At 49.0% G+C, this 13,455-nt stretch overlaps 1 long non-coding RNA gene across 5 annotated transcripts in view; it reads right to left on the minus strand.

The window, feature by feature from the left end:
- Window positions 1-13,455, minus strand: part of LOC144671777 (uncharacterized) — a 16,376-nt gene continuing 2,921 nt past the window's right edge. Inside the window, exons 2-9 of one of the 5 annotated variants that reach the window (XR_013574008.1) lie at window positions 11,968-12,029; window positions 10,409-10,471; window positions 8,643-8,705; window positions 7,152-7,214; window positions 5,526-5,587; window positions 2,794-2,855; window positions 1,235-1,297; window positions 1-172 (exon numbers count right to left, since the gene is read on the minus strand). This is a non-coding gene — a long non-coding RNA (uncharacterized LOC144671777). Of the gene's footprint in view, window positions 359-1,234; window positions 1,301-2,793; window positions 2,856-5,525; window positions 5,588-7,151; window positions 7,215-8,642; window positions 8,706-10,408; window positions 10,472-11,967; window positions 12,031-13,455 lie in introns of those variants that run through there. The other 4 variants (XR_013574011.1, XR_013574012.1, XR_013574009.1 and 1 more) reach the window with 4 other exon arrangements.

Raw genomic sequence — 13,455 nt, forward strand, 5'->3', positions numbered from 1 at the left:
AACACAGAATTCTTCACCAGATTTTAATCAATAATTAATTCAACAGGTTGGTAAACAGACAATGATCGGATTAAGTGTGATCCAGGGAGGTGGAATTCGCTTGCAGGATTTTCCAGAAATTCGGCTGCGGCTTCATCCCGTTCCAATTCCGCATTAATCCAACGAGAGAAGTCTGTATGGGAAGAAGATAACTTACATTTATATTGTGTTGGTCACAACCTCAGGACATCCCGAACCACATTCCAGCCAACTAAATTCATTCTGAAGAGCAGTAACTATTGAAATGAAAGAAGTCAGACGCCAATCAGAAGGCAGAAAACCCCTAAATTCCCAGGACAGGTACAGCACGGGGTTAGGTCTAGAGTGAAGCTCCCTCTAAATTGTCCCCATCAAACAATCAAAGGGCAGCAACAGCACGGGGTTACATATAGAGTAAAGCTCCCCCTACACTGTCCCCATCAAACACTCACAGGGCAGTTACATTACAGGGGTAGATACAGGGTATAGCTCTCTCTACTCTATTTCAGTGCATCTAATTCCCATATTAATACAACAGCCTATCCCATGTAAATGCGAGATGTAATTTCTCAAAACAATGGTCCTGCAGCCTCTGCACGAGATCCACCATTTCTGACAGGCTGTGTGGTGGGACAAGGGCTCCAGGAGATTTTGTCACTGTCCAGCAGCTTTTATTTCTGATTTACAATGAACAGACATCGGCCTCCGTCTCCTCCACCACTCCCAGCAGACAGAACTGGGTTTAAACCCAGCTCCTGACAGCTGAGAGCCACTGACAAAGCTACAGAATCCAGTCCCTTCTCTGTAATAGTTTCAATGTGAAGTCAGGCTCTCGATGGTGGACGTTACTCAGAGTCTCCCAATGGATTACAGAATCCACGGGGTTCAAAACGTGAACCGCTTTAAACAGATGATGTCCAACAGCTGGACAAACATTCTCACAAAAACTCTCCGGCCATTTCCCCCACACCGTAACAGTGAGCACTGAGACCCCTCCTCCTCACTCCTAACCATCACCATCCACCAGGGCAAAGTACAGATCTTGTCCCAGTTATACATGGCACAGCAGGGTCACAGGTCAGACACTGACTGCTTCCTAAGCTGGGCTTGTGTGTTACTCTGAGCCACAGTCCTTGGCCATACATGCTCATGGGGCAAGAGCAGGTACGGTGGCGGCGAGCTCTGGGTCAGACTGAACACAAGGTAAGAATCGTACCTGTGACACTGCGATGCTGTCAGGATTAGTGCTCATTACACGAGTCAGTTTTTCGATTCCAATCTGCAACATAATCCGAGAAAATGCTGAGTTACAAAGATGAACAGAATTCAGGTAGGTCAGGAGCAGAGGCCAGAGGCAAAATGATTTCCAATTGTATGGAGCCATTCACTCACGACAGGTACAACACAGGGTTAGATACAGAGTAAAGCTCCCGCTGCACTGTCGCCATCAAACACTCCCAGGACAGGAACAGCACGGGTTAGATCTAGAGTAAAGCTCCCTCGACACTGTCCCCATCAAACAATCCCAGGACAGGAACAGCACGGGGTTAGGTCTATTGTAAAGCTCCCTCTAAACTGTCCCCATCAAACACTCCCAGGACAGGTACAGCACGGGGTTAGATATAGAGTAAAGCGCTCCTCTCCGCTGTCCCCATCAAACACTCCCAGGACAGGTACAGCACAGGGTTAGATACAGAGTAAAGCTCCCTTTAAACCGTCTCCATCAGACACTCCCAGGACAGGTACAGCATGGGTTTAAATACAGAGTGAAGCTCCCTCTAAACTGTCCCCATCAAACAATACCAGGGCAGGAACAGCACGGGGTTAGATACAGAGTAAAGCTCCCTCTACGCTGTCCCCATCATACAGTCCCAGGACAGGTACAGCACGAGGTAAGATACAGAGTAAAGCTCCCTCTAAACTGTCCCCATCAAACACTCCCAGGACAGGTACAGCACGGGGTTAGATACAGAGTAAAGCTCCCTCTACACTGTCCCCATCAAACAATCCCAGGGCAGTTACATTACAGGGGTAGATACAGGGTATAGCTCTCTCTACTCTATTTCAGTGCATCCAATTCCCATATTAATACAACAGCCTATCCCATGTAAATGCGAGATGTAATTTCTCAAAACAATGGTCCTGCAGCCTCTGCACGAGATCCACCATTTCTGACAGGCTGTGTGGTGGGACAAGGGCTCCAGGAGATTTTGTCACTGTCCAGCAGCTTTTATTTCTGATTTACAATGAACAGACATCGGCCTCTGTCTCCACCACCACTCCAAGCAGACAGAACTGGGTTTAAACCCAGCTCCTGACAGCTGAGAGCCACTGACAAAGCTACAGAATCCAGTCCCTTCTCTGTAATAGTTTCAATGTGAAGTCAGGCTCTCGATGGTGGACGTTACTCAGAGTCTCCCAATGGATTACAGAATCCACGGGGTTCAAAACGTGAACCGCTTTAAACAGATGATGTCCAACAGCTGGACAAACATTCTCACAAAATCTCTCCGGCCATTTCCCCCACACCGTAACAGTGAGCACTGAGACCCCTCCTCCTCACTCCTAACCATCACCATCCACCAGGGCAAAGTACAGATCTTGTCCCAGTTATACATGGCACAGCAGGGTCACAGGTCAGACACTGACTGCTTCCTAAGCTGGGCTTGTGTGTTACTCTGAGCCACAGTCCTTGGCCATACATGCTCACGGGGCAAGAGCAGGTATGGTGGCGGCGAGCTCTGGGTCAGACTGAACACAAGGTAAGAATCGTACCTGTGACACTGCGATGCTGTCAGGATTAGTGCTCATCAAACGAGTCAGTTTCGGATTCCAATCTGCAACATAATCCGAGAAAATGCTGAGTTACAAAGATGAACAGAATTCAGGTAGGTCAGGTGCAGGGGCCAGAGGAAAAATGATTTCCAATTGTATGGAGCCATTCACTCACAACAGGTACAACACAGGGTTAGATACAGAGTAAAGCTCCCGCTGCACTGTCGCCATCAAACACTCCGAGGACAGGAATAGCACGGGTTAGATCTAGAGTAAAGCTACCTCTACACTGTCACCATCAAACAATCCCAGGGCAGGAACAGCACGGGGTTAGGTCTAGAGTAAAGCTCCCTCTAAACTGTCCCCATCAAACACTCCCAGGACAGGTACAGCACGGGGTTAGATGTAGAGTAAAGCGCTCCTCTCCGCTGTCCCCATCAAACACACCCAGGACAGCTACGGCACGGGGTTAGATACAGAGTAAAGCTCCCTTTAAACTGTCTCCATCAGACACTCCCAGGACAGGTACAGCATGGGTTTAAATACAGAGTGAAGCTCCCTCTAAACTGTGCCCATTAAACAAACCCAGGGCAGGAACAGCATGGGGTTAGATCTAGAGTAAAGCTCCTTCTACACTGTCCCCGTCAAACAATGGCAGGGCAGGAACAGCACAGGGTTAGGTCTAGAGTAAAGCTACCTCTAAACTGTCCCCATCAAACACTCCCAGGACAGGTACAGCACGGGGTTAGATATAGAGTAAAGCTCCCTTTAAACCGTCTCCATCAGACACTCACAGGACAGGTACAGCATGGGTTTAAATACAGAGTGAAGCTCCCTCTAAAAAGTCCCCATGAAACAATACCAGGGCAGGAACAGCACGGGGTTAGATACAGAGTAAAGCTCCCTCTACGCTGTCCCCATCATACAGTCCCAGGACAGGTACAGCACGAGGTAAGATACAGAGTAAAGCTCCCTCTAAACTGTCCCCATCAAACACTCCCAGGACAGGTACAGCACGGGGTTAGATACAGAGTAAAGCTCCCTCTACACTGTCTCCATCAAACACTCCCAGGACAGGTACAGCACGGGGTTAGATACAGAGTAAAGCTCCCTCTAAACTGTCCCCATCAAACAATCCCAGGGCAGGAACAACACGGGGTTAGATACAGAGTAAAGCTCCATCTACACTGTCTCCATCAAACACTCCCAGGACAGGTACAGCACGGTGGTATATATAGAGTAAAGCGCTCCTCTCCGCTGTCCCCATCAAAAACACCCAGGACAGCTACGGCACGGGGTTAGATACAGAGTAAAGCTCCCTCTACACTGTCCCCATCAAACACTCCCAGGACAGGTACAGCACGGGGTTAGATACAGAGTAAAGCGTCCTCTAAACCGTGCCCATTAAACAAACCCAGGGCAGGAACAGCATGGGGTTAGATCTAGAGTAAAGCTCCTTCTACACTGTTCCCGTCAAACAATGGCAGGGCAGGAACAGCACAGGGTTAGGTCTAGAGTAAAGCTACCTCTAAACTGTCCCCATCAAACAATCCCAGGGTAGGAACAGCACAGGGTTAGATAATGAGTAAAGCTCCCTCTACACTGTCCCCATCAAACACTCCCAGGACAGGTACAGCACGGGGTTAGATACAGAGTAAAGCTCCCTCTACACTGTCCCCATCAAACACTCCCAGGACAGGTACAGCACGGGGTTAGATACAGAGTAAAGCTCCCTCTAAACTGTCCCCATCAAACAATCCCAGGGCAGGAACAACACGGGGTTAGATACAGAGTAAAGCTCCCTCTACACTGTCTCCATCAAACACTCCCAGGACAGGTACAACACGGGGTTAGATACAGAGTAAAGCTCCCTCTAAACTGTCCCCATCAAACACTCCCAGGACAGGTACAGCATTGGTTTAGATACAGAGTAAAGCTCCCTCTACACTGTCCCCATCAAACAATCCCAGGGCAGTTACATTACAGGGGTAGATACAGGGTATAGCTCTCTCTACTCTATTTCAGTGCATCCAATTCCCATATTAATACAACAGCCTATCCCATGTAAATGCGAGATGTAATTTCTCAAAACAATGGTCCTGCAGCCTCTGCACGAGATCCACCATTTCTGACAGGCTGTGTGGTGGGATAAGGGCTCCAGGAGATTATGTCACTGTCCAGCAGCTTTTATTTCTGATTTACAAAGAACAGACATCGGCCTCTGTCTCCTCTACCACTCCCAGCAGACAGAACTGGGTTTCAACCCAGCTCCTGACAGCTGAGAGCCACTGACAAAGCTACAGAATCCAGTCCCTTCTCTGTAATAGTTTCAATGTGAAGTCAGGCACTCGATGGTGGACGTCACTCAGAGTCTCCCAATGGATTACAGAATCCACGGGGTTCAAAACGTGAACCGCTTTAAACAGATGATGTCCAACAGCTGGACAAACATTCTCACAAAAACTCTCCGGCCATTTCCCCCACAACGTAACAGTGAGCACTGAGACCCCTCCTCCTCACTCCTAACCATCACCATCCACCAGGGCAAAGTACAGATCTTGTCCCAGTTATACATGGCACAGCAGGGTCACAGGTCAGACACTGACTGCTTCCTAAGCTGGGCTTGTGTGTTACTCTGAGCCACAGTCCTTGGCCATACATGCTCATGGGGGAAGAGCAGGTATGGTGGCGGCGAGCTCTGGGTCAGACTGAACACAAGGTAAGAATCGTACCTGTGACAAGGCGATGCTGTCAGGATTAGTGCTCATTACACGAGTCAGTCTCGGATTCCAATCTGCAACATAATCCGAGAAAATGCTGAGTTACAAAGATGAACAGAATTTAGGTAGGTCAGGAGCAGGGGCCAGAGGCAAAATGATTTCCAATTGTATGGAGCCATTCACTCACGACAGGTACAACACAGGGTTAGATGCAGAGTAAAGCTCCCGCTGCACTGTCGCCATCAAACACTCCCAGGACAGGAACAGCACGGGTTAGATCTAGAGTAAAGCTCCCTCTACACTGTCCCCATCAAACAATCCCAGGACAGGAACAGCACGGGGTTAGGTCTAGAGTAAAGCTCCCTCTAAACTGTCCCCATCAAACACTCCCAGGACAGGTACAGCATGGGTTTAAATACAGAGTGAAGCTCCCTCTAAACTGTCCCCATGAAACAATACCAGGGCAGGAACAGCACGGCGTTAGATAAAGAGTAAAGCTCCCTCTACACTGTCCCCATCAAACAATCCCAGGACAGGAACAGCACGGGGTTAGGTCTAGAGTAAAGCTCCCTCTAAACTGTCCCCATCATACAGTCCCAGGACAGGTACAGCACGAGGTAAGATACAGAGTAAAGCTCCCTCTAAACTGTCCCCATCAAACACTCCCAGGACAGGTACAGCACGGGGTTAGATACAGAGTAAAGCTCCCTCTACACTGTCTCCATCAAACACTCCCAGGACAGGTACAACACGGGGTTAGATACAGAGTAAAGCTCCCTCTAAACTGTCCCCATCAAACACTCCCAGGACAGGTACAGCATTGGTTTAGACACAGAGTAAAGCTCCCTCTACACTGTCCCCATCAAACAATCCCAGGGCAGTTACATTACAGGGGTAGATACAGGGTATAGCTCTCTCTACTCTATTTCAGTGCATCCAATTCCCATATTAATACAACAGCCTATCCCATGTAAATGCGAGATGTAATTTCTCAAAACAATGGTCCTGCAGCCTCTGCACGAGATCCACCATTTCTGACAGGCTGTGTGGTGGGATAAGGGCTCCAGGAGATTATGTCACTGTCCAGCAGCTTTTATTTCTGATTTACAAAGAACAGACATCGGCCTCTGTCTCCTCTACCACTCCCAGCAGACAGAACTGGGTTTCAACCCAGCTCCTGACAGCTGAGAGCCACTGACAAAGCAACAGAATCCAGTCCCTTTTCTGTAATAGTTTCAATGTGAAGTCAGGCTCTCGATGGTGGACGTCACGCAGAGTCTCCCAATGGATTACAGAATCCACGGGGTTCAAAACGTGAACCGCTTTAAACAGATGATGTCCAACAGCTGGACAAACATTCTCACAAAAACTCTCCGGCCATTTCCCCCACAACGTAACAGTGAGCACTGAGACCCCTCCTCCTCACTCCTAACCATCACCATCCACCAGGGCAAAGTACAGATCTTGTCCCAGTTATACATGGCACAGCAGGGTCACAGGTCAGACACTGACTGCTTCCTAAGCTGGGCTTGTGTGTTACTCTGAGCCACAGTCCTTGGCCATACATGCTCATGGGGCAAGAGCAGGTACGGTGGCGGCGAGCTCTGGGTCAGACTGAACACAAGGTAAGAATCGTACCTGTGACACTGCGATGCTGTCAGGATTAGTGCTCATTACACGAGTCAGTTTTTCGATTCCAATCTGCAACATAATCCGAGAAAATGCTGAGTTACAAAGATGAACAGAATTCAGGTAGGTCAGGAGCAGAGGCCAGAGGCAAAATGATTTCCAATTGTATGGAGCCATTCACTCACGACAGGTACAACACAGGGTTAGATACAGAGTAAAGCTCCCTCTACACTGTCCCCATCAAACACTCCCAGGACAGGAACAGCACGGGGTTAGGTCTATTGTAAAGCTCCCTCTAAACTGTCCCCATCAAACACTCCCAGGACAGGTACAGCACGGGGTTAGATATAGAGTAAAGCGCTCCTCTCCGCTGTCCCCATCAAACACTCCCAGGACAGGTACAGCACGGGGTTAGATACAGAGTAAAGCTCCCTTTAAACCGTCTCCATCAGACACTCCCAGGACAGGTACAGCATGGGTTTAAATACAGAGTGAAGCTCCCTCTAAACTGTCCCCATCAAACAATACCAGGGCAGGAACAGCACGGGGTTAGATACAGAGTAAAGATCCCTCTACGCTGTCCCCATCATACAGTCCCAGGACAGGTACAGCATGAGGTAAGATACAGAGTAAAGCTCCCTCTAAACTGTCCCCATCAAACACTCCCAGGACAGGTACAGCACGGGGTTAGATACAGAGTAAAGCTCCCTCTACACTGTCCCCATCAAACAATCCCAGGGCAGTTACATTACAGGGGTAGATACAGGGTATAGCTCTCTCTACTCTATTTCAGTGCATCCAATTCCCATATTAATACAACAGCCTATCCCATGTAAATGCGAGATGTAATTTCTCAAAACAATGGTCCTGCAGCCTCTGCACGAGATCCACCATTTCTGACAGGCTGTGTGGTGGGACAAGGGCTCCAGGAGATTTTGTCACTGTCCAGCAGCTTTTATTTCTGATTTACAATGAACAGACATCGGCCTCTGTCTCCTCCACCACTCCCAGCAGACAGAACTGGGTTTAAACCCAGCTCCTGACAGCTGAGAGCCACTGACAAAGCTACAGAATCCAGTCCCTTCTCTGCAATAGTTTCAATGTGAAGTCAGGCTCTCGATGGTGGACGTTACTCAGAGTCTCCCAATGGATTACAGAATCCACGGGGTTCAAAACGTGAACCGCTTTAAACAGATGATGTCCAACAGCTGGACAAACATTCTCACAAAAACTCTCCGGCCATTTCCCCCACACCGTAACAGTGAGCACTGAGACCCCTCCTCCTCACTCCTAACCATCACCATCCACCAGGGCAAAGTACAGATCTTGTCCCAGTTATACATGGCACAGCAGGGTCACAGGTCAGATACTGACTGCTTCCTAAGCTGGGCCTGTGTGTTACTCTGAGCCACAGTCCTTGGCCATACATGCTCATGGGGCAAGAGCAGGTACGGTGGCGGCGAGCTCTGGGTCAGACTGAACACAAGGTAAGAATCATACCTGTGACACTGCGATGCTGTCAGGATTAGTTCTCATTACACGAGTCAGTTTTTCGATTCCAATCTGCAACATAATCCGAGAAAATGCTGAGTTACAAAGATGAACAGAATTCAGGTAGGTCAGGAGCAGGGGCCAGAGGCAAAATGATTTCCAATTGTATGGAGCCATTCACTCACGACAGGTACAACACAGGGTTAGATACAGAGTAAAGCTCCCGCTGCACTGTCGCTATCAAACACTCCCAGGACAGGAACAACACGGGTTAGATCTAGAGTAAAGCTCCCTCTACACTGTCCCCATCAAACAATCCCAGGACAGGAACAGCACGGGGTTAGGTCTAGAGTAAAGCTCCCTCTAAACTGTCCCCATCAAACACTCCCAGGACAGGTACAGCACGGGGTTAGATATAGAGTAAAGTGCTCCTCTCCGCTGTCCCCATCAAACACTCCCAGGACAGGTACAGCACGGGGTTAGATACAGAGTAAAGCTCCCTTTAAACTGTCTCCATCAGACACTCCCAGGACAGGTACAGCATGGGTTTAAATACAGAGTGAAGCTCCCTCTAAACTGTCCCCATCAAACAATCCCAGGGCAGGAACAGCACGGCGTTAGATAAAGAGTAAAGCTCCCTCTACACTGTCCCCATCAAACAATCCCAGGACAGGAACAGCACGGGGTTAGGTCTAGAGTAAAGCTCCCTCTAAACTGTCCCCATCATACAGTCCCAGGACAGGTACAGCACGAGGTAAGATACAGAGTAAAGCTCCCTCTAAACTGTCCCCATCAAACACTCCCAGGACAGGTACAGCACGGGGTTAGATACAGAGTAAAGCTCCCTCTACACTGTCTCCATCAAACACTCCCAGGACAGGTACAACACGGGGTTAGATACAGAGTAAAGCTCCCTCTAAACTGTCCCCATCAAACACTCCCAGGACAGGTACAGCATTGGTTTAGACACAGAGTAAAGCTCCCTCTACACTGTCCCCATCAAACAATCCCAGGGCAGTTACATTACAGGGGTAGATACAGGGTATAGCTCTCTCTACTCTATTTCAGTGCATCCAATTCCCATATTAATACAACAGCCTATCCCATGTAAATGCGAGATGTAATTTCTCAAAACAATGGTCCTGCAGCCTCTGCACGAGATCCACCATTTCTGACAGGCTGTGTGGTGGGATAAGGGCTCCAGGAGATTATGTCACTGTCCAGCAGCTTTTATTTCTGATTTACAAAGAACAGACATCGGCCTCTGTCTCCTCTACCACTCCCAGCAGACAGAACTGGGTTTCAACCCAGCTCCTGACAGCTGAGAGCCACTGACAAAGCTACAGAATCCAGTCCCTTCTCTGTAATAGTTTCAATGTGAAGTCAGGCTCTCGATGGTGGACGTCACGCAGAGTCTCCCAATGGATTACAGAATCCACGGGGTTCAAAACGTGAACCGCTTTAAACAGATGATGTCCAACAGCTGGACAAACATTCTCACAAAAACTCTCCGGCCATTTCCCCCACAACGTAACAGTGAGCACTGAGACCCCTCCTCCTCACTCCTAACCATCACCATCCACCAGGGCAAAGTACAGATCTTGTCCCAGTTATACATGGCACAGCAGGGTCACAGGTCAGACACTGACTGCTTCCTAAGCTGGGCTTGTGTGTTACTCTGAGCCACAGTCCTTGGCCATACATGCTCATGGGGCAAGAGCAGGTACGGTGGCGGCGAGCTCTGGGTCAGACTGAACACAAGGTAAGAATCGTACCTGTGACACTGCGATGCTGTCAGGATTAGTGCTCATTACACGAGTCAGTTTTTCGATTCCAATCTGCAACATAATCCGAGAAAATGCTGAGTTACAAAGATGAACAGAATTCAGGTAGGTCAGGAGCAGAGGCCAGAGGCAAAATGATTTCCAATTGTATGGAGCCATTCACTCACGACAGGTACAACACAGGGTTAGATACAGAGTAAAGCTCCCGCTGCACTGTCGCCATCAAACACTCCCAGGACAGGAACAGCACGGGTTAGATCTAGAGTAAAGCTCCCTCGACACTGTCCCCATCAAACAATCCCAGGACAGGAACAGCACGGGGTTAGGTCTATTGTAAAGCTCCCTCTAAACTGTCCCCATCAAACACTCCAAGGACAGGTACAGCACGGGGTTAGATATAGAGTAAAGCGCTCCTCTCCGCTGTCCCCATCAAACACTCCCAGGACAGGTACAGCACAGGGTTAGATACAGAGTAAAGCTCCCTTTAAACCGTCTCCATCAGACACTCCCAGGACAGGTACAGCATGGGTTTAAATACAGAGTGAAGCTCCCTCTAAACTGTCCCCATCAAACAATACCAGGGCAGGAACAGCACGGGGTTAGATACAGAGTAAAGCTCCCTCTACGCTGTCCCCATCATACAGTCCCAGGACAGGTACAGCACGAGGTAAGATACAGAGTAAAGCTCCCTCTAAACTGTCCCCATCAAACACTCCCAGGACAGGTACAGCACGGGGTTAGATACAGAGTAAAGCTCCCTCTACACTGTCCCCATCAAACAATCCCAGGGCAGTTACATTACAGGGGTAGATACAGGGTATAGCTCTCTCTACTCTATTTCAGTGCATCCAATTCCCATATTAATACAACAGCCTATCCCATGTAAATGCGAGATGTAATTTCTCAAAACAATGGTCCTGCAGCCTCTGCACGAGATCCACCATTTCTGACAGGCTGTGTGGTGGGACAAGGGCTCCAGGAGATTTTGTCACTGTCCAGCAGCTTTTATTTCTGATTTACAATGAACAGACATCGGCCTCTGTCTCCACCACCACTCCAAGCAGACAGAACTGGGTTTAAACCCAGCTCCTGACAGCTGAGAGCCACTGACAAAGCTACAGAATCCAGTCCCTTCTCTGTAATAGTTTCAATGTGAAGTCAGGCTCTCGATGGTGGACGTTACTCAGAGTCTCCCAATGGATTACAGAATCCACGGGGTTCAAAACGTGAACCGCTTTAAACAGATGATGTCCAACAGCTGGACAAACATTCTCACAAAATCTCTCCGGCCATTTCCCCCACACCGTAACAGTGAGCACTGAGACCCCTCCTCCTCACTCCTAACCATCACCATCCACCAGGGCAAAGTACAGATCTTGTCCCAGTTATACATGGCACAGCAGGGTCACAGGTCAGACACTGACTGCTTCCTAAGCTGGGCTTGTGTGTTACTCTGAGCCACAGTCCTTGGCCATACATGCTCACGGGGCAAGAGCAGGTATGGTGGCGGCGAGCTCTGGGTCAGACTGAACACAAGGTAAGAATCGTACCTGTGACACTGCGATGCTGTCAGGATTAGTGCTCATCAAACGAGTCAGTTTCGGATTCCAATCTGCAACATAATCCGAGAAAATGCTGAGTTACAAAGATGAACAGAATTCAGGTAGGTCAGGTGCAGGGGCCAGAGGAAAAATGATTTCCAATTGTATGGAGCCATTCACTCACGACAGGTACAACACAGGGTTAGATACAGAGTAAAGCTCCCGCTGCACTGTCGCCATCAAACACTCCGAGGACAGGAATAGCACGGGTTAGATCTAGAGTAAAGCTACCTCTACACTGTCACCATCAAACAATCCCAGGGCAGGAACAGCACGGGGTTAGGTCTAGAGTAAAGCTACCTCTAAACTGTCCCCATCAAACACTCCCAGGACAGGTACAGCACGGGGTTAGATGTAGAGTAAAGCGCTCCTCTCCGCTGTCCCCATCAAACACACCCAGGACAGCTACGGCACGGGGTTAGATACAGAGTAAAGCTCCCTTTAAACTGTCTCCATCAGACACTCCCAGGACAGGTACAGCATGGGTTTAAATACAGAGTGAAGCTCCCTCTAAACTGTGCCCATTAAACAAACCCAGGGCAGGAACAGCATGGGGTTAGATCTAGAGTAAAGCTCCTTCTACACTGTCCCCGTCAAACAATGGCAGGGCAGGAACAGCACAGGGTTAGGTCTAGAGTAAAGCTACCTCTAAACTGTCCCCATCAAACACTCCCAGGACAGGTACAGCACGGGGTTAGATATAGAGTAAAGCTCCCTTTAAACCGTCTCCATCAGACACTCACAGGACAGGTACAGCATGGGTTTAAATACAGAGTGAAGCTCCCTCTAAAATGTCCCCATGAAACAATACCAGGGCAGGAACAGCACGGGGTTAGATACAGAGTAAAGCTCCCTCTACGCTGTCCCCATCATACAGTCCCAGGACAGGTACAGCACGAGGTAAGATACAGAGTAAAGCTCCCTCTAAACTGTCCCCATCAAACACTCCCAGGACAGGTACAGCACGGGGTTAGATACAGAGTAAAGCTCCCTCTAAACTGTCCCCATCAAACAATCCCAGGGCAGGAACAACACGGGGTTAGATACAGAGTAAAGCTCCATCTACACTGTCTCCATCAAACACTCCCAGGACAGGTACAGCACGGGGGTATATATAGAGTAAAGCGCTCCTCTCCGCTGTCCCCATCAAAAACACCCAGGACAGCTACGGCACGGGGTTAGATACAGAGTAAAGCTCCCTCTACACTGTCCCCATCAAACACTCCCAGGACAGGTACAGCACGGGGTTAGATACAGAGTAAAGCGTCCTCTAAACCGTGCCCATTAAACAAACCCAGGGCAGGAACAGCATGGGGTTAGATCTAGAGTAAAGCTCCTTCTACACTGTTCCCGTCAAACAATGGCAGGGCAGGAACAGCACAGGGTTAGGTCTAGAGTAAAGCTACCTCTAAACTGTCCCCATCAAACAATCCCAGG

Source organism: Cetorhinus maximus, chromosome 34, assembly GCF_964194155.1.
Source record: "Cetorhinus maximus chromosome 34, sCetMax3.hap1.1, whole genome shotgun sequence".
In the NCBI taxonomy this organism is placed as follows: domain Eukaryota; kingdom Metazoa; phylum Chordata; class Chondrichthyes; order Lamniformes; family Cetorhinidae; genus Cetorhinus; species Cetorhinus maximus.